The 21,347-nt window shown below is 49.3% G+C and overlaps 1 protein-coding gene across 6 annotated transcripts in view; it reads left to right on the plus strand.

The window, feature by feature from the left end:
• The first annotated feature begins 1,876 nt into the window (after positions 1-1,876).
• CTNNBIP1 (catenin beta interacting protein 1) overlaps positions 1,877-21,347 on the plus strand; it is a 47,116-nt gene continuing 27,645 nt past the window's right edge. For 3 of the 6 annotated variants that reach the window (XM_070768242.1, XM_070768243.1, XM_070768241.1), the window contains exons 1-2: positions 1,877-2,149; positions 20,955-21,248. The gene's annotated coding sequence lies outside the window, so the exon portion shown is untranslated. The remainder of the gene's footprint in view (positions 2,150-20,954; positions 21,249-21,347) is intronic. The other 3 variants (XM_070768244.1, XM_070768240.1, XM_070768246.1) reach the window with 2 other exon arrangements.

Genomic DNA, 21,347 nt, shown 5'->3' on the forward strand with positions numbered 1-21,347 from the left:
CTTCTCAGCCAATGGTCCAGAGAACACAGCATGTGAACTGGTCCAGCTTGAGTTCATGTCTCCCTGTTTGTTTTTTTTGCAGAGGGAAAAGGCTGGGATACTATAAATGGTCATCTCGTCAGCACCTCTGGTGGGTAGAGGGTGGCGAGGAGTAGTTCCCCAAGGGGCAGAGACAGGGCTGGGCTGTCAGAGCTAGCAGATGTTTCCTGCCTCTGAAGCCTCCAGTGTTTCGTTCTAAGACTACAGATGGGGAGAGGCTGAGTTAATTCTGAAGTAATCCTACTATCTAGAGATGCAGAGTTTTCCAACTCTGAGCTGATGGGATGAAGGCCTGACTATGTTGATGAACTTACTGTAATTTTGAAGAATAAACTATATTTATGAAAATTTTGAAAAAGCTTCCATTATTTCACAGTGACACATTTTTTTAATACATTCGTTTTCCACATTTATCCTTAAGCATGTACCTTTTTCTGAAATAGAATTTATACATTGTCTTGAATAACCAAGCAAGTTGTTTACTTTTAATTCATTTGTTTAAACATCAATATTTACATGAAAATAATTTGAATGTGTAAATTTCTTATATTGGTAAGCTCTGTGAAACTTGAAGAATCAGCTAGTAACTGTATAAAGAAATATTGGTTTAGCTCTTGTTATGGGCATGGTAGTCTGGATGCTGAGGGAGATACAAACACTGTTGACCTATTTCTGGCCTTTAAAAGTTCATAATCTCATGATTTTGATAAAATATTCAATTGTAAGTAAAAAAAGTTATTAAATCGAAAGTAATACGGACATTAGAGAATATAACAGAAAAAAAAAGTATCTTGTATCCTTCTTGCATTGGGAAGGGGAAGAAAAATGAGGGAAGTGGAAGAGGATGGGACAGAAAAGGAGCAGGAAGGCTGGGGAAAGCGGCACAGTAAGGCCTCTAAAACTGTGGTTAGTGTCACACGACGCAATTGTTAAGTTAAATGTTGAAAGTGAGAGCACGCTTGAAGACACGCGTCCCTTTAAAAGGGAAGCTGGGTGTTCAGAGCAATTCGCATTTTGCCTAAAGGAGGCTGTTTATACTCTCTCCAGAGCAGATTGAGTCAGACTTTCTATAGCAACATTTTAACCAAGGGCAACCTTCTCTACTCGCCCCCTCCAATGCATTCACTATCAATACAGACGATATTCTAAGTTTAACGGACCCACAGAGGCCCATCCCTAGGCTCTCCGGGTTCGGTGGATCCAGGTTAGACAGGCCCCCAGTTCAAGAGTGGGCCCAACTGCTTCAAAGGTAGCAATATATCCAGTTCCAAGACCCAGGAAGACCACGCCTCTAAATGTTTTGCGACCTTGTCCATTTCAGATTTTTCAGGGGTCCTGAGTAAACGGGTCTTGCTAAGGATTCCGCCTCGTGTGGCCGCTCCCATTTTTAAACCCAGACGCATGTGTGGGAGAGGCCATTATTTTTACGGGATCACTGTGCTTCTGGAGCAGCTAGGGACAAGCAGAGCTGCTTTACCGCAACGCCGGCTCCATCCTTAGCCCGGGCTCCGCCCTTAGGCTGCCTCCCCCTCGAAGCCCCCGCCCCTCCTCCTTTGCCAACCCCCGACCAGCTCCACCCCTTTGCTCTGAGAGCCTCTAGGCCCTACCCGCAACCGGGTTCCACCCGCCCATCTCGTGGCTCCGCCCCGGGGCCACTTGCCCCGCCCACCCCCAAAGGGCCCAGTGAGCGTGCCTGAGCGCTCCGCAGTACCCACCTCTCAGCTGAGAGCTCCGCCCCCCTGGCCCACTTAACCAATGAGAGCCACTGAGAATTCCAGGCCGTGCCCATTACATCTTCAGACCGCGCCCCTACGCCGGCCCTCTGCCGCCCTCCACCCCCGGGCGTTGCCGTGACCGCGCCTCCGTGGCCCGCGCGGAGCCAGATGCCGCCCTCTCCGCCGGTCCCTCCCCTGGCGGCCTGGCGCCTCCTTCCCTCCCCGCCGCGGTGACTCACGGAGAGGGAGGCGGAGGCTGAGGCGGCCGCTCCCGCTGCTGCCGCTGCCGCTGCTGCCGTTGCGGCTGCTCGGGCTGTGCGCGTCCCGGAACAGGCCGCCGCGCGCCGCTCTCGGACCCGCAGCCCCCGCCCGCCTGGCCGGGTCGGGCGGCCCAGGTAAGCGCCGAGGCCGGCCCGCACCCGCAGCGCCCGGGCCCGCGCCGCTCCGGGGCTCGGGGAGCAGCCAGCCCTTTGTCTCCCGGGGAGGGGCCGCGGACTGCGCCCCCGACCCGACTGGGACCCACCGGCCGGACCACCGGCGCGGAGCCCTGGTCTGGGCCGGGTTTCCTGCCCCGCCTGGCCGCCGCTGCCTCCTGCCGCTCGCCGCCCCCGCCCCCGATCCCGCGGCAGACCACCATCCAGCCGTCCTCAACCTGTCCTCCCCCGGGGGTCGCCTCCACAGGTGTCCGAGCCATCCACTCTTGCTCAGCCCACCGCGTCGGCGTGGTTGTCCCCGCCTATCAGCCTCAGGTCCCGCGCCTTCTTGTCTCTTTCCTCACCTGCACCCCGCTCTAGCATCCTGACTGACCCTCTGTAAAGAGCCCCCCGTATTTCCCCAAACTCAATGCTGCCAAGGTCTTGCCCCTGGGTCGCTCTTCCTCTCTCTAGTCTGGCTGAACTGTCGTGTCCCCCGTGAGTGTTCCTGGAAGGTGCACGTTGTAGGCACATGTCTCGCCTGTATGGCTGGCATGTATCTGTGAACCTGCAAGATTGACCACTGGGAGCCCCAAACTGCACTTCTTGCCTTCTCATCATCCCCACCCCAGTCACCTTCCTGTGCACCTGGTAACCAAGACACCTAGGTCTGGATACCCAGCCTCTTTTAGGCCCCACATGTCTGGCTCTCTGGTGTGTGGAACGTGTCTGAACAGTCCCTGTTGTCAGGTTAGCCCCTGGGAAGGCCCAGGAGGCCTGTGTTGGCTGCAAATCAAGACTTTTACAAATAACGCGATGTGAGGCTTGCGTCACCTCCTGTCCGAGGATCAAGTATGCTAATACTGTTAATTACTTTGTCTCCTGTCACTCACACAACTTAGGAAAGTGTGCCTGGCCGACTTCTGGGTAAATTGAGGCATGGGGGTGTGGCTAAGGGACCTGGAGCCAAGTCAAAGTTAGTCATTAAGTTCTGACTCTTAGCTCCCTGCTGCAACTACTGGGCTCTGGTTCCTGGCTTTAGACTCTAAGTGATACTGATCTCTTGGGCCATTAAAGTGTCCAGAGAGACCAAGTTCCCCCTGGTTTAAAGCAGGATTTTGAATTATAAATAAAGGTGCCAATGTGTCATTCATGGTTTCCTGGTGGAGTGAGTGGCCCTCATATATACAAGTCTCCTCCCTGGGATGGAGATTCATCCATTCAGTTATGAGCGCTTCCTATGTGGCTTTCCACTCACTGGATTCTGGAAACATAGCCCCTGCCCTCCTGTAGCTGACATTCTCCAGAGAAAGGGGTAAATAAATAAGTGGGCAAAGTAAGTTTAGTAGTGGTAAGTGCTGTGAAGGTGGGAAGATCCAGTTTGGTTTTTTCCCCCCCCCAAGTGCAGTTAGAAATCATTGGAGGATTAAGCAGAGAGGTGATAAAATCTAAGTTTTGGATTTTATCCAAATCTGGATAAACATCTGGAGGTTGGATTGTAAGGAGCAGGGATGATTGCCATCATCCCCACCCCAACCACCTTCCTTTTTCTTGCACCTGGTAACCAAGACACCTAAGTCTGGATACCCAGCCTCTTTTAGACCCCACATGTCTGCCTCTCTGGTGTGTCAAATGTGTCTGAGCAGTCCCTGCTGTCAGGTTAGCAGGGACTAACCTGGCAGGTAGAGGCAAGGATGCTAGTTGGGAGACTGACCATTGCAACTGCTGGGCAAAAGATGATGGTGGCTTGAACCAGGGTAGTGGTAGCAGAAGTAAAGAGATGAAACCAGTCTGATCCCCCTGGGAGAGACTGAGAGCGAAACTTCAGGGAACACCGACTGAGACTTAGATGTCTGGCAGAGAATTTCTAGACCTGGCTATGCTCCGGTTTAGCTCAGCAAACTGTACTTAACACCTGTTGTGAGCCAGACACTATGCTAGACTCTAGAGTTCCTGATGGGAACAGGGTGACTAGGTCTCCACGTTCTGACAAGATGCTCACAGATGGATCACCCCCTCCTGAAGGGAAGAGGGTTTGTGGGCTTAAAAACCATTTCAAGGAGGAGGAGGGCAGCACACACTGGAGTTCATTCCCACATCCGGCTGCATTATTTAAACGAGAGCATGATTGCCCTCCCACTCCTGTACCCAAAGAGGTTGGGACTGATCTCGCGGTGGGTGGGAGAACTACTCAGTGGCCATGAACTTAAACCGTTAACCGGAATAAAACTTGGATCTCTGTGTCGCTCCAAATCTGTGTTGCTCCAAATCTGAGCTAGAGGACCGTGGGGGTTATGTAGGCCAGGCCCCTCTTACGGTTGGGCACCCCTAGCCCCCAGAGATTGAGTTTGTTGTTGTTGTTTTTAATATTTATTGTTTAAAATTATTTGTTTAGCTGTGCCAGGTCTTCGTTGTGGCAGCTGGGATCTTGGATCTTCTTTGCTGCACATGGGATCATCAGTTGCAGCATGCAGATTCTTAGTTGAGGCATGAGAACTCTTAGTTGCACCATGTGGGAACTAGTTCCCTGACCAGGGATTGAACCTGGGCCCCCTGCATTGGGAGCGTGGAGTTTTAGCCTCTGGACCTAGTCCCCTGAGTAACTCTTTTGCAATCCCATACCAGTCTATACATTCGCTAATGGCACCTGTCACTTTCTACCTCTCTTTCAGCTTCATGTGCAGGCGCATTACCCTAGGCTTTCTAAGGCCAGGGTCTCTATTGGACTCAGCTTTCCATCTCTCACAGTGTCTAGATCCCGCCCGCAAAGTACACTCATCAAGTACTGGTGGACCTGCCTGGGTGTTTCACAGCACCTGAAATCAGAGCCCAGGAATGCTGACCTTATCTGTGTTTGTTTTGTTTTATTTTAATTTAAAAAGAAAAATGTGTTTATTTACTTATGGCTGTGCTAAGTCTTCTTTGCTGCTCTGGCTTTTTCTCTAGTTGCAGTGAGTGGGGCTACTGTCTAGCTGTGGTGCTTGGGCTTCTATTCTGGTGGCTTTTCATGTTGCAGAGTACAGGTCTAGAGCACAGCCTCAATAATAGGGGCACATGGGCTTTGTTGCTCTGCAGCAGGTGGGAATCTTCCTGGATCAGGGATTGAACCTGTGTCTCCTGCATCGTCAGGTGGATTCTTTACCACTGAGTCACCGGGGAAGCCCTGTCCATGTCCTTTCATCAGTTTCCTCTTCATCCAGAGTCTAACACGGGGGTCAGCCCAGCAGTCTCCATGTCACCATGCTCACAGAGCAGGGCAGCCCTTCCTTGATGGGTCGGCTCTCACTCCAGCCCTGCCTACAGGGAACAGCTGCTAAGGGTGCTGAGCAACTAGTTATTCGACACCCAGCAAATATGAAGCAGAGCTCTTAATCAGAGCCCGAGGTCTAAACACAGGACTAGTCCAGACACAGGACTGATCTGGGTTTGGATCTTGGTTCTGCCATCATGAGCTTCATGACCTTCAGCAAGTAACTTAACTGCTCTATGCCTCAGTTTCCCCATTGATAAACTATTAATACTTCCTTCATGGAGTTGTTGGGAGGATTAAATTAAGTAATACCTATTAGAGTCTTAGAACTACACTGAGCCCCTTGGTAAGGGCTTGGTTGAAGCAGTAGCTGTTATTTCACCATTATTTATTTATCTACTTCTTATCTCCCATCAGAATTTAAGCTCTTTTAGGGCAGAGATTTTTGTCTTTTTTTGGTCTACTGTTAAAGTTTGTAGGCACTCCATAAACATTTCTTAAATTGAATGGCTTATCGAGCACCTACTATGTGCCAGGCACTGTTGTAGATGCTGGGAACTGAGCCAAGAACAAGATCACCAAGATGCATGAAATTCATGTTCTAGTGGGAGAGACAGATGGTAAGCAAGTACACATGTGAATAAAACAGGATGGTGAAAAGAGATGCAGGGAGAATAAAAGAGAGCAGTGAGATGGAGAATGCCTGGGTCATAACTGTAGTGAGCTCTGAGGAGGTAACTTTGGTGTTTTTTTTTAATGTATTTTTATTTATTTGGTTGCACCGCATCTTGGTCGCAGCATGCAGGATCTTTGGTTGTGGCATGCAAACTCTTAGTCGTGGCCTCAGCCACTCTGCGTTGGAAGCACAGAGTCTTAGCCACTGGATCATCAGGCAAGTCCCCTAAGGAAGTAATTTTGAGTGGAGACCCAGCTGATGGGCAGAGGTGCAACAGAAGCAACAAGCCCAAGGAAGCTGGAGTGGGCTGAGTGAGGAGCTGGCAGAAGTTAGATCTGTGGTCACGGTGAGGAATTTGGATTTTTCCCTTTGATTCTGAATAGGGGGAAGTCACTGCATGGGAACTTTTCCTGGGGGTCCATCCCGGGAGAGAGAGCCAGACACTACGAAGAGCAGTGAGCATGCTCTCCTTGCCCTGCTTTTGGAAGGCTTTCGGAAGTCAGCAGCGTTGCGTCTATTCCCATCAAGTTTCTCACGTCTCTGGCCTAGATAGCTGGGAGGTGTGGGAGCCATCAGCTAGGTTAACAAAGGTCCAGGTGTGCATGTCTGTGTGTCCTGCAGATTCGCTCAAGCCGTCTTTTCCTTCTGAGTGTGTAGGTAATGGGTAAGCATTTCTTGAGTTGAGTGAATGAGCATCACCAGCTCTTAGCATCTTGTCCTGTACGCTGGCAAGTCCTGTGTTTTCTACTTCTCTCTGCATCAGGGAAAGATTCTTACGGTGGTCGTGACTCTGTGTAACCTTGGAGCTCTCCTGCTGCTCTTATGTGCATCAGGGACCCACACACATCTATTTGTCAGTCTTTTTTTTTTTTTTTGTGGCTGTGCCACTCAGCTTGTGGGATCTTAGTTCCCTGACCAGGGATTGAGCCCAGGCCCTCAGCAGTGAGAATGCAGTCCTAACCACTGAACCACCAGGAAATTCCATGTCACAGTGTCTCTGTTGGAAGTGTATCAAGATTGACTGGGCAGCTTTCCTCTCCCACACCATCCCCCACTTCTCTTCCAGTCTCTTGCTGAGTACCACCAGGCCACACTGTCACCTCTGAACGCCTCCTATTTGGTTATTTGATCTACAGTCCTGTACATCACTTGATCCAGGAGTATAGTGGTACCTAGAAAGCTGCCTTTAGCCTGGGCTGAGCAGAGTTGAGAAGCTCAGCAGAGCACTCAAATGGTGTTTTAAAGCCAGGAGTTCAGCTCACCAGGAATCCAGAGTTGGCCTCTGGAGACTGGGGGCAGTTGGCCAGCCTTTCAGATCCTTACTCAGGCATCCACTTGTTTGTCAGTGTCCAAGATACCATCTGCTCTGCTAACCTTGAGAGGCCAACATGAGTCAGAAGGAATCAAATAGGACTTCTGTGTTGCAAGTCCCTCTCAGGGACCTGGTATATTTCATTGTCAGACTGAGACTTGCTTGTCAGTCACATGTCATCTGTGGCCTTGTAGAAACTAAACTTGGAGTGGGTGCCACCTTTTTCTCATATAACTGGTTTTTTTTAAATTATTATTATGAGAGTGATATGTACTCATTTAGAAAATGAGAAAATGAATGATAATGACATTTTATATATGTTTTCTCATTTAGTCCTCACTGTTAATTTCTGAGATAAGTAGCATTATTACTGTTTTACACATTCAGAAGCTGAGGCCTGGAAAGGTTAGGTAAGTTGTCTAAGGTCACACTTTTCATTGTGGTGGTTTCTCTTGTTGCTGAGCTCAGGACAGCAACAACAGGACATACGGCTCTAGGATGAGCAGGCTCGGTAGTTGCGGCTCATAGGCTCCAGAGCGCGGGCTCAATAGTTGTGGTCAGAAAACAAGAGTCAAGACTCAAGCCCAATTGTTGGCACTCTCATGTGTGAGCTCTGGGCCTCCTATCAGATGCTGCGTTTCAGCAGAAACAACAGAGAAGAAAAAACATCTCCTTAAGCCCAGCGTGGGTGACATTGTGGGGAGGCCAGAGGTAGCACACTGGAGGCTGCTGCAGAGTTTGAATCCTACGCCTTTTCCCCCCATTTCATCTGACCTTAGGCAAGCTAATTAACCTCCGTTTGCCTTACTTTCCTCCGTGGTAAATGTAGATAATGATACTTGTGCCTTCATAGCTCCCAGGGCCATTATGATGTTTGAGCCAAAGTGCTTTTGAACTTCTTTTATGAAAGGGCATGGAGCCCTGACTGCTGTTATACTAGATTGTTAAAGACTGATTATGCCCTGATCCTCCACAAAGCCTTTTCAGGAGGAAGACAACAGTCCCTGGAGGGAAAGGTGTCCTTCCATGGTGGATGTCGCTGGACCGAACATCGTTTTCCTCCTTCTGAAGTTTCTTAAGGGCTGAAGGTCATGAATGTTTCTCCATTTCTTACTCTTATTTAAAAAAAATTATTTACTTATTTATTTTTGGCTGTGCTGCTGCTCGGGCTTTCTCTAGTTGTGGCAGCCGGGGGCTGTTCTTCGCTGTGGCACACGAGCTTTTCATTGCTGTAGTTTCTCTTGTTGCTGAGCTCAGGACAGCAACAACAGGACATACGGCTCTAGGATGAGCAGGCTCGGTAGTTGTGGCTCATAGGCTCCAGAGCGCGGGCTCAGTAGCTGTGGTACATGGGCTTTGTTGCTCTAAGGCAAGTGGGATATTCCCAGGCCAGGGATCAGACCTGTGTCTTCTGTAGGCAGATTCTTAACCACTGGGCCACCAGGGAAGTCTGTGTTTCTCCATTTCTCATGTCCATGTTGTACTGCAGATGCTTCTGTAAGCAGGTATGTAAACTGTGACTCGTAACAGGATGGAAGACTGCTGATGGTGGAGCAGAGAAGGGGTTTATAGGGTTTGATTTCTGATCCCTGCTGTGATGTCTTTGTAATGTCAACCAAGAGCACCGAGATAGCAAGACGTGATGACTGTCTTCCACTGGTCCTTCTTTTCCTCCTTCCTTCTAATGGCTCCTTTTTCAATTAATAAATATTTACTAAACTTTTATTACTATCCGGGCCCCATGGCAGGCACTGGGAGTACTGTGGAGAACAGGGTAAAAATAGTTCTTATCATACAGAGCTTCTAGTCTAGGGCCAAGAGGTTTATTATCTAGTTGCAGCTGTGTGAATAAAGCAAGAACATGTTGGTGAGAGTGTCTTGAACTCTCAGGGGCAGTGGTGGGGCACAGTCAGGACATAATTTGCAGATATCCCCATCGGCCCCAAGGGCACCTGCCCTGGGTGGATGTTAAGGTGGAGGTTGTGCTTGGCTTCCCAGAAGAGCATGGGAAGAGTTAGGAGATTAGAGCCCTTGTGTGTTGCACTTGACAAAAGCTGCACTCGTGTGGGCATCTGCAGAAACAATTAGCACCTTGGCAGTCATGGTTAGTAAGAACTAAGTTTCCTCTTAAAGCCTTAACCCTTTGTCACTTGGGTTCAAGTCAGGAGGAGTGATCATGGTGATGAGCTCTTTCCAGAGTTTTTGTTTTGGAGTGATACCATCAATCTGGTGCCTTTCTTTTCTTTTATTTTATTATTTTTTTTTTTTTGCTGCACTGGGTCTTCACTGTTGCGTGCGGGCTTAGTTGCTCCAAGGCATATGGGATCTTAGTTCCCCAACGAGGGGTTGAACCCGCTTCCCCTACATTGCAAGGCAGAGTCTCAACCACTGGCCAACCAGGGAAGTCCTCAGTGCCTATTATTGTGAAAAGTCCATCAGACCTTGGCTGTCCAGAATCTCTCCCTGCCTTCCAGGCCTCCCTCTACCAACTTTGGAATGCAGGCTTATGGCGGCAGGTGGGCTGTGGGGCTGGCTGCATCAGCGCGCTGGGCATGAAGCCAGGGACACCTGTGTCTGTGAGCCCCACTGGGGGTCAGTATATGTAGAGTAGGGTAGAGGAGGGTCATTCTTCCCCAAGTCTGCCCAGCTCCAGGCCTCGCGTTCCCTCCAAAGAGCCCAGCCAGTCAAGGGAGGCCCAACAGGTCCTAGAAAAGCACCCAGTGTTCATCCACTCACCCTTGGGCAGGAGCTGGAGTAGAGAGGACTCAAGGCTGGCAGAGGCACCTGCCCACATTTAGAGAGCGAGGAAGGTCCCAGGATGGGGCCACGCTCCTGAGCGATGTTCGTTCCCCCATCCCCCTCAGTGTCACTGCCCTTCTGGTGCCAACCAGATGCCCCTTTGGTCCAGAGGGCCTCAGAGCCATCCAGCATCTGAGCAGGAGGAAATGGCCGGCCTGGCGAGGAGACCAGGCCACTCTGTGACCCCAGACTTGTTCACGTGTGGTCGGAGCCCACGGGGACGCCAGTTCAGCTGGGAGAATGTGACCCACTTCCATCTCCCCTCCCACATGGAGAGCTGGGTGGGAGGCTTTGGGAAACCAGTTCCAATTAAGGCTTTTTCAGGCCTGAGCATCTCCTGAGTATCCAGCCCACATGTTTCCTGCTGCTGGAATCCTGTGGTTCGTGTCCCTGAACTGAATAACAACTCCCAAACAATGAAGTTACCACCTTTGCGTTCTTCAGTTCTGGCTTCTGCAAGTTGGTGGGGGGCCGTGGCGGGGGTGGGGGGGTGCTTCCTTCAGGGGTCGGGTCCCTTTTGGATTCAGACAACCTTTCACAGTGTGGGCCCCACTCTTGTTCTTCCTGCTAAACCACCCGGCGAACTAGGGGCTCAGTTTCCAAGGAGATGGGTTATTCTTGACCTCCCTGCCCAGACCAAGGCCTCCCAGGCCCCCGCCCCAGGCAGCCCTGGCTTCTGACAGATCCATCCTGACCCTTGTCCTTGCAGAATGGTGTTCTGCACAGGAATGTGAACTAAAACGGGTTTTGGACCCTCTAGGTTTCTTCCATTCTCTCCAGGGAGAGGACATCTGAATGATTTTCCATTTAAAATTTTGTGTTTCTCATGCAGGAGGGAGTGGGGAATGGAGGAATGTGATTTAAATACACAGAACCATAGGTGCTATCAACATGATCCAGAGATTTTAAAGACAAGGTGATAGTTCTGAGCCCCTGATCCAGTCTTACTAAGGAAGGAACAGAAGGTGATAGAGAAATCGCCATGCTCAGGCCCACTAGGCTATAATTTCAGACCTGTGGGAACACCGTTCCTCAGCATGTGCTCTATGGCCAGTCGCTGAAGTGGCCGGAAGATGGGGTGCTGGTAATTTGTAGGGGGAACAGAGTGGGACCTACAGGCTAGTAAGCTGGCTTGAGGTGGTGGTGGGGTTTCTCCAGGGCCCCGGCTCTACTTCCCTGAAGATTACAGTGGGACATGGTGGAGCAGAGTCCTTCATCCCTCCCTGGGGGAAGCTGCCCGCTGCCACCTGAGAAATGGTACATGCCCATCATTTTAACCTCTGCTCTGAGTGCTGGCTGTCCACCCTGGCTTCCTGTCTCCAAGGAAGAGAAAGGGGTCTCACGGCCTGTGAGCAGTGGTGGTGGCAGAGCTTAAATGCTCAACATCAGCCATGGCACTGGGCCGCCTGGAGGGAGATCTTTCATTTATTCTCCTCTTCTGACCCCGTTTCACTTCCTTAAAAAGAACACCTTTTTTTTTTTTTTTTGAGAAGGTAATATATACATAGTACAGAACTCAAAAGGCTAATTGGTGATAGAGATACCTTGAAAAAGATGTCTGTTAGTGGCTGTCTTGTTCATCTTAACAAGAGACTCCTACATGTACAACTGCATAAGGTACACACTGGCCGCACACACGCCTGATTTGCACTGTTTTTTCCCCCACACTGTAATACTAACCTTATCTTTTTCATTTCACACTAAATATTGGAACCCAACATTCCATTCCACTGTCATCACCATTGCTGTTGTCTGGCTAATACCTCTTCACTTCCTGTGTGCTGGGTATTGTTAAAAGTGCTTTACTTACGTTGACACATTTATTTTTCACAACAACTTTATGAACTAAATACTGTTATTGTCCACAGTTTGCAGGTGAGTAAACTGAGGCACAGAGAGATTAAGTTCCTGTTTGAGGTCATTTATAACTATCTCACTTATTTTAATGGTTCCCTGTCATTCTTTTGATTGCTTATACTTGAATTTTTTTCAATGTCCCCTGATGCTGAGTATTTACATTTTCTGTCATTATTTATTCATTTTGGCTGAATATGGCTTATAGGATCTCAGTCGCAGGTACAATGGGCTACAGCAGTGAGCCTGCATAATCTTAACCCCTAGAGCACCACAAAACTCCCTATCTTTTATTGCTATTAAAAAGAAATACTCTTCTACATGTATCTTTGTGCTTTTGTTTAAGTGTATCTATAGGGTAAATTCCTACAGTCTGTTAGAGCAAAGGGTTGTGTAGTTGTTTAGTTGCTCAGTCATGTCTGACTCTTTTGGGACCCCATGGACTGTAGACCACCAGGCTCCTCTGTCCATGGGATTGTCCATGCAGAATGCTGGAGTGGGTAGCCATTCCTTTCTCCAGGGGATCTTCCCAACTCAGGGATGGAACCCATGTCTCCTGCATTGGCAGGCAGATTCTTACCACTGAGCCACCTGGAAGCCCCAGAGCAAAGGGGACATCTGTTTAAATTTTTAGTATTGCCAAGTTGGCCTCCATGGTAACATTTTATGTGCTTACCAAAATTATGCAGAAATAGCTCTTTTTCCCATGCCTTATTGCTAATCTGATAGGAAGGAAGTGGCAGATCATTATAATTTAAATCTAATTTCTTGATGAGGAAATGGAGTACCATTTCAGATCTTTAAGAGCAATCTATTATGTTGTTTACCCATTATTTCTTGTGTTGGCAGTCTTTTTCTTACTGATCTGTAGGCATTCTTTATATACTACAGCAGTTTGTCCTATGGCTGTGACACACGTCACATGTATTTCTACAGTCTGTCATTGTCCTTTTGATTATATTGTTTTTTCTATGCAGAGAGTTTTTATTTTTATGTAATCAGATTTTAAAGTCTTTAATCTTATAACTTCTAGGTTTCATTTTGTGTTGTTTCCTTCTACTGTTTTCTTTTAGTCTACTTAGTCTCTCTTGTACATTTAAAACTTTGCTCTGTAACAGAGTGATCCACAAATCTGGCATCACCAGACACAGGGCAGGCTGGCATTGTGTGCCTCCAGTGGGACATGGGCAACATCAGCCACTGTTGTTTCTCACCAAAATGTCTACCCTTACTCCAGTTCTAAGGAAAACTGGACAAAGAGACAGTGGTCCTTGATTTTTTAAAATTGTTAACATCATGATAGACAAAGAAAAGCTGGTGAACATTCTAGGCTAAGGGAGAGGAATGAGCGTGGGAACCAAGGGAAGGTGAGATCTTCGATTGGATTCTAGATTAAAAACCGGTCCAGGCCAAAGTGAGGGGTGTGGTTGGGAGAGGTGGATGTGGGCCATACATCAGAGAACAGCACTGGGTCAGTAGTAAATTGCTTGGGTGGGGGAAATGGTATTGGAACAGTGTCAGAGCATGACCCTAGGAGGCGAGTGGTGAGATGTGTAGCAGGGTATCTGATATCTGCAACTTGCTTGCTTTATTGTTTAACTTTATTTATTTAATTTATTTGGCCACACCAGGTCTCAGTGGTAGCACTTGCGGACTTGGGTCTTCCTTGTGGCATGTGGGGTCTTTAGCTGCGGCATGTGAACTCTTAGTTGCAGCATGTGGGATCTAGTTCCCTGACCAGGGATCAAACCCAGGCCCCCTGCACTGGGAGTGTGGAGTCTTAGCCACTGGACCACCAGGGAAGTCCCTTTCCCCCTCTTTTATGGCATGCACAGTCCTTGATTTCATTTCTCGTAGGAACTTCTTTTTGGGGGTGAGTTATTCATTTTTGAACTTGGAAATCTTATGACTATCTTTCTGGCAGACTCGCATAACTTTTCTAGAAGCAGAACAAGTGTGCATTACTGCCTATAGTTTTTGTTCTGTTTTTAACATTATGTCATATGCTCCAAGTAAACCTGTGAGGAACTTTAGTTTTCTGAGACTTGAAGTCTTAATCATCAGAAATACCATCAAACTAACTTGTAGTATAATGAACCTCTCTCTCCCCCTAACCTCCAGAGAAGCTTTTTCCTCTCAGTTGAGAGTTTTTGTAAGAGGTCAGATTCTGCTTGTGTTCTGTGGGCATGGGCTTGTGAAAGGCTCCCGGGTTTCGTTTCATGAAATTTGACAGTCTTGGGTGAGTAGCTGGCCTGTAAAACCAGGAGTCTTTTTGCCTGGGGAAACACTCACAGGCTAGTTTTGCTAGGAGCTTCTTCCCCTTCTCCTCGACTTGGTGACTAATGGTTTCATGGCTTCGGGAAATGAAGGATGTCTTTACAAATGGCAGATGGGGACTTGGCTTCTGAACTGGATTGTCTGGGCGTGCTGGGGAGCAGAATAAGCCAGCCCTACATATACCACTTTGGCGTATTGATTATTTGGAGTTAAAGTTGCTTGAGAAATAGCCGGTGCAAGAAAGACACTCTGACCCTTCTTTATTCCCCTGAAAGCAGGAAATAAATCTCTCACGTGAAACGTACCTTCCCCGTACAGGGGATGGAAGGCGTCCTCATCACCAGAGACAGGGAGTTCCAGGCTGAGAAGGCTGTTGTTAATTTTCTCACTCGTTTACTGCTCGAAGCCCAAACCTCTTGATCTTGTCAATTCTTCACAAACTTATTGTTCCTTTGTCTAAAAGATACAAAAGGTGCCTGCTCTGGTCACTTCTTCAAGCCTTATATCATTGAGGCCCTCGTACGTAAGAAATTAAATTTTTTTCCCTCAATGTCTTGCCTTCCTTCCTGTGTGTGCTCTGTCATGTCCCACTCTTTGCAACCCCATGGACTTTGTCCATGGCCCCTTTGTCCATGAATTTTCCAGGCAAGAATACTGAAGTGGGTTGCCATGCCCTTCTCCAGGGCATCTTCCTGACCCAGGGATCGAACTCACATCTCCTCCATCTCCTGCATTGCAGCAGATTCTTTTTTTTTTTTTTTTTCAGATTCTTTGCTGCTGAGCCATCAGGGAAGCCCCTTTAATGTCTTATGTCAATTTAATTTTAGGCCAGCCAAAAACTCTAGGAGGGAAGAAGGGAAAAGATTTCCTCCCCTCCGCTGGTCTCGGTGTTTGTGTCCACCCCACTGGGAATAGGGATAGTTCTTAGCTTTCACACAGACACCTAAAGCCTCCCTCCCACTTCTGTCCACTCTTCTGAGCTTTTCTGCAGTGCCCTTGGTCCTGAGCAGGTGACTGTGGGTGGATTCCTGCTGTTTGGGGTGCTGTGTTTTCCCCAGTTGTCTCCCTCTCCTCTCCAGCCTCCCTGCCTCCAGACTGGACAAGTCTTGCTACACATCAGAAGTCCTCATCTTCATGCTACTTCCCCAGTGACTTAATGGAATAAACGCATGTAGATTCTGGAAGTTGCATCTGTTTAAAATATATTTTATTTTGATCACCAGCTTGTTAAATATTTAGGGAGGAAGGAAACTGAGTCTTCAGCAGCTCCTTAGGGGGAGGTTTCCTCTTTGCTCAGATTATTTTTGTTCTGAAGTGGCTGGAGGGAAAGGAGAGGGAAGGTCACGGACTGTGAAATGGAGCAGAAGCAGTTATCCAAACAAACAGTGCACTTCTGTGACACGAGGGTGTGATGAAGGCTTGCAACGTATTGCGGTAGTGTGGATATGTTTTCCAGGTAGACAAACATAGCTTTATTTTAATGCAAATTAGCACATACCTGTATGCTGAAAGCCTATAGGAAAGAAGAGGCAGTAATCCTAAAACTTCCTATTCTAAGAGTCTGTAAGAAGTTTCACCCAGGAGGCTGGGCCTGGGGCCTCTCAGCTGGGTCCCGAGGACCCCCATTTCCAAAGCTGGACAGTGAGGAGGGGGCTGACTCTGGAGACTGTGACAGGGGGACTGAGCCCTCGCCCTGCAAGCAGCCCAATTGGTTTAATGACCTAATTCTCACAACAGGAAGCTGGAGGCCTTCCTGGCCCCCTTCTGAGGGGATGCAGTGAGCCTGGCCTGGGAAGCCTATTTATTTGAACCAATTATCTGAGACTTCAGTGGAGGGAAGGGATGATGGGAGTGTAGGGGCCAAGGCAGAAGCAGCTAGCCTGCTGGCAGGCACTGGAAAAATTGGGCCACCTTGCCTGGGCTTGCCCCTGAGAACAAGGCTCGTTGCTTTCAGCAGGAGATTGTGTGAACGAATCCATGTGGCTGAGTGAAGGGAGTTTACACAGGTCCTGATAAACTGCACTGTGTCAGTTTTCCCCCTTCTTAAGAAGAACAAACAAGAAAGCAAAAATGTTCAGTTTCCCAATTTAATTAATGTTTTAAATGGTGACCCTGTGAGAGTTGGCATAGCTGTGGGCAGCAGAGTTGATGGAGCTTCGTGGGTTGAAATTTCCATTCTGGCTTCTTTCTCTGGAGGTGACCCAAGGTCTGTGAAACCTGGCCAGGCTCCTGCCCTGGGATTATTAGGCTTGGAGCTGGTCCTTCCAGCCCCAAGTTGACTTCAGCCCCATCAGTAAGAAGACTGACCAGCAATGCAAATTTACTTTTCCCTAGGGGGTGGGTAGCAGGTTGTTAGCACGCTAGGAGCACCTCAGATGTCGGCCACAGGGGAGAAGTGTCCTTCCACCGCCACAGCCTGCACGGGTGGGCTTTTGACACTGCCAGGTGCCCAGCCTGCAGTAAAGGTCATCCAGCCTGAGAGGTCCTGCCCAGGAGTGTGGGAGGGGGGCGTGCACCCACTTGTGAACTGAGGGTTCCTGCCCTTGCACCCATTCATAAATAGACAAGGGCTCTGCAGTCTGCCTTACCCACCCCCTGGGGACCTGTGAGAGGCCGAAGGTCAGACTGAATCAGGAAGACCTGGAGCCGGATTCTGTAGGTGCACTGGTTCCTGACTTAAGGTCTCAGGCTCTGGCCTGGCCAGGTTCCAGGGCTCCAGCTGTTCCCTGGGAAGGAAGAAAGGACCTCTTTTTAAATTAGGTCAGAAGACACCTCTCTTTCCTCCTGTCCTTGTCCCCCTACTGTGCAGGGATAAAGCCACCACCTGCATGTCCCTCAGTCAGAGCCTGAGGACTTTGCCCGGGATCGGAGTGTCCCAGTGCAGCCGCGGAAGTGTCCCCAGCTCTGAGATCCCTTCCTGTTTGCGTTGTGCTGGCTGAACTGCAGAGGCTGTCAGAGCAGTCCTGCCAGGTAGCCTTGCTTAGCAGTAAAAAGGACTTGAAGAGACAGTGTGAGCTGGGCACTTTTCTACCAATCAGGCCAACTTCTCAGGAGAAACATTTTTTTTAAACTGGAAGCTTTCAACAGATACCTTTTACCAATCCAGTCATAGCAACATTAAATAATCTATGCACATAGGTTCCTTCAGTTCCTTGATGTCTTGGACTCTCTGAGGTGAGGGTATTCTGGGGTAGGGGGCTTCCTTCCCACATAGTTCCCAAGTGAATCTGAAATCTGTTCATTCCCTTCATCGTACACGGAGCTCCAGGTGTGACCAGCAGCAGTGTTTCATCCACCAGATCCTACATCACAGAGTCTATGGTCTCCAGGCTTTTCGGGGGTCCACAAAAATACTGGAGACGTGAAAAAAAAAAAGGATCATCCCCTTCTAAGGAGTTAGATGAGAATTCTGTTCAGTGGGAGATGTGGGTCCGTTTTAATATGTCTGTGAGAATAGGGCTGCCTGGGATCCACGCAGGCCTGACCCCCCACCCTGTGGCTGGCCTCATGGAGCTTCCAAAGTGGAGGTGGAACCAGGTGCACAGACACCCGGGTGCAACCAGGGCTGTGCCATGAGTGGAAGAGATTCGGATCAGTGTGCAAACGCACAAAGACCTTTAGGAGGTAACGATACAACAGTGAGCAGTGAACAGGGAAGAATGTTCTATGCTGAGGGACCAGCAGATGTGAAGGCCAGAGGTATGGAAGGAGCCTGGTGCAAGTGGTAACCGAGGTGACTGCCCGGCAAGGCTCCTCGCCCTTGGTGCTGTAGACGTGGCGGCCATCCTGTGCATTCTAGGTGGTTCTACCCAGGAGCGTCCTCCCGACTGTGATCTTTCTCCTTTCTCCAGAGGAAAATCTCCTTTCTCCAGACGGCGCCAGATGCCCCCTACTGAGAGCCGGTGCTGGGTGGGGAGCGTGGTAGATGGCCGGGGTCTGTTCAAGGGCAGTGGGTGGAGTCCTTCCTGTCTAGCGAGTAAGGTCGTGCCTGTCCCGGTGTCCTCTGGTGTATGTGACGTGCCACGTGCAAGAGTGGCCTGCAGGCTCTCTGAGGGGAGTCAGGCCACAGAAGGAGGGTGCCCCCTGAAGCCCCCTTCCCAGCTTCAGTGTGGTTTTCAGTGTTGATGCCTTTGCTGGTGCTGTCTGGACAGCTGGGCAGGGCAGCCGCACTAATGCCATCATGATGATTTGATCCTGATGCTTCGAGAAGCTTCCCCGAAGGGCCGTTATCAGAGCAGCTCCCACCTGGAACAGAAGGTGCCCTGTTGTTGGGGAAAGGGCAGGTGGGAGCGCCGAGGTTCGAGGTGTCGGAAGTCCCAGCATCTCCAGTGCAGCATGCCTGAGCCTGTCTGGGGAGTAGGACCCCATCAGGGTCTGGGTTTCAGAGCTGCTCCCCCGACGTGAGGGGCCTCCAGAGCGACTGCAGCCTCTCCTGCTGTGAACCAACTTCCCAGGGACTTTCTAATGTTTCCTGACTTTTCATTTGGATTTCGAATCTGCAGAAAGTTCTGAATAATGCAGTGAACACCCCCATGCCCTTTACTTGGATTCACCAATGTTAACCTTTGCTCACACACTTTGTTCACATTCACACACATCCCACACATATACACATGCATATATATGCACGTTTACACACACACATATATACATTCTCATACATACACAGTGAAGTGAAGTGAAGGTCACTCAGTCGTGTCTGACTCTTTGCGACTCCATGGACTACATAGTCCGTGGAATTCTCCAGGCCAGAATACTGGAGTGGGTAGCCTTTCCCTTCTCCAGGGGATCTTCCCAACCCAGGGATCCAACCCAGGTCTCCCTCATTGCAGGCAGATTCTTTACCTATTGGGCTATCAGGGAAACCCAAGCTATGCGGTAAGCCCATACATGGCACATTTACACAAATATACCCACTCACATACACACATACACACTCATACATTTACATATATAATACACATATATATACACATACACACCCACACATATACACATACACACACATACATACATATATTCACACATGTACACACATACACAGTCACATATACACATACTCATACACTCACCTTTTCCCTGAAACTAGAGTAAGTTGCAAGCATTGAGACATTTCACCCTTATACACTTCAGCCTGTATCTCTTAAGAACCAGGATATTTTACAGTGTGACTACAATGTATTCATCGCATTCAACACATATAACGGTGAAACAATACTAATATCTAATAAATACTCCATATTAACTTTTCTCCAGGCTTGTCATGTATTAACTCCGTGGCCCTGAGCGGGTTCCTTGCCTTCTCTGAGCCTTGGTTGTCTCATCTATGAAAAGGGAATAATTCCTACCGTGCAGGCTTGTCCTGAGGACTCGGTGTGCTAAACAGGCCTGACACCACGCGGCCCCCAGGAAATCTCTAGCAACCACAGTAATTATCACTGTTGTTCTGCAAGCTTGCCTGGCCTGACACAGCAGGAAGGAGCTTGGGAGCAGGTTGGTATTTGGGTTGGTGACCTCAGGACTAATTCCTCATCCCGAGCTCATCTCCTAAGACTGCTGCTGTGTCCTGCAAACTCCTTGACCCGAGGAGCCATCCTCACACCTGTCTCGCACCTGCCGGTGGAGTGCAGTTCCAGGATGCCAAGCTTGGCTCCAGGTTGAGGAGGCGGAGATGTGGAATTGATTAATTAAGGCAGCTGCTCACGAGGCCCTCGAGTCCAAGAGGCTGCAGTTTAATTACTGAGAGTGGAGCTCGCGGAAGTTCTCTCTGGTGCCCCAGTTTTAATGTCGCTGGGGGGCCAGAGATGCCGCCCTGACTGGGACTCGCAGCCGAGGCTGAGGCCCAGGCCTGCCTCCCTCCGCTGGCTCTAAGCACACCTCTGTCCACCTGCTTGTGTGCTGGAAAGCAGTGTAGCAGAGGGATCGGGGCTTGGACGGTCTGGGTTCGAATCCTGCCCCACAATAGACTAAGGCCTACTAGCTGGGTGAGAAGAGACTTGGATCCTTATTTGTATAATAAAACCTCATAGGGATGTTTGACATGAAGGGTTCAGAACATGCCTGGCCAACAGTGAGTCAGAATGTGCGTCAGCTGTTCCTTTCAAGCAGTGTTCTCACCTGGGGGGCGTTGGCTACCCCTGGGAACACAGGGCAAAGTCTGGAGACACTCTGGGTTGTCACAGCCGAGGGGCAGGTGCTTTGGGTGGACAGAGCACAGGATGCTGCTAAATTCTCTGCCACGTGCAGGTCAGGCCCACAGTGAAGAATTATCTAGTCCGGTGTTGGCAGTGCTGAGTTGAGAAACCAAGGATTCTGAGCAGCATGTGGAGCACGGAAGGAGGTCTTATCTCCCCTATCCCCCCAATTTATCCTTCCTGTGATCAGTTCCCTCCCGCTCCTCCCCTGGCTCTCATCCCTCCTGGACCGAAGCCCCAGTCCAGCTTTGGTCCAGCTTCCCTGAGCTTCCCTCAGCTTACCCCCTCACCCAACTACCCCACACTCCTGTTCCCCTCCTCCAGCTCAGTTTCCTTACCATAGCACCCACCTTCTTCCTCTGTACTAGGTTATTTACACATTGATTCCTTTCTATTTTGTTTTGTCTGTTCTCCCCCGTCCCTAGATGTACATGGGGACTTGTGACTGTGTTTGCCCTGCTGTATGGTGGCTGAGACAGTAAAGAATCCGCCTGAGACAGTAAAGAATCGGCCTGAGACAGTAAAGAATGCGGGAGACCTGAGTTCAATCCCTGGGTTGGGAAGACTCCCTGGAGGAGGGTAGGGCAACCCACTCCAGTATTCTTGCCTGGAGAATCCCCACGGACAGAGGAGCCTGGTGGGCTACAGTCCATGGGATCACAAAGAGTCGGACATGACTGAGTGACTAAGCACAGCACAGCACAACATCCCAGGACCCAGTAAGTGCTCAGTATGTTTGTTGATTGTTTGAATGAATGAATGAAGGCCACTTGACTGGCCAGGATGTCAGTTCTTTGCGGTTACTCATGTCATTCCTT

This window comes from Bos indicus, chromosome 16 (genome assembly GCF_029378745.1).
Source record: "Bos indicus isolate NIAB-ARS_2022 breed Sahiwal x Tharparkar chromosome 16, NIAB-ARS_B.indTharparkar_mat_pri_1.0, whole genome shotgun sequence".
NCBI lineage: Eukaryota > Metazoa > Chordata > Mammalia > Artiodactyla > Bovidae > Bos > Bos indicus.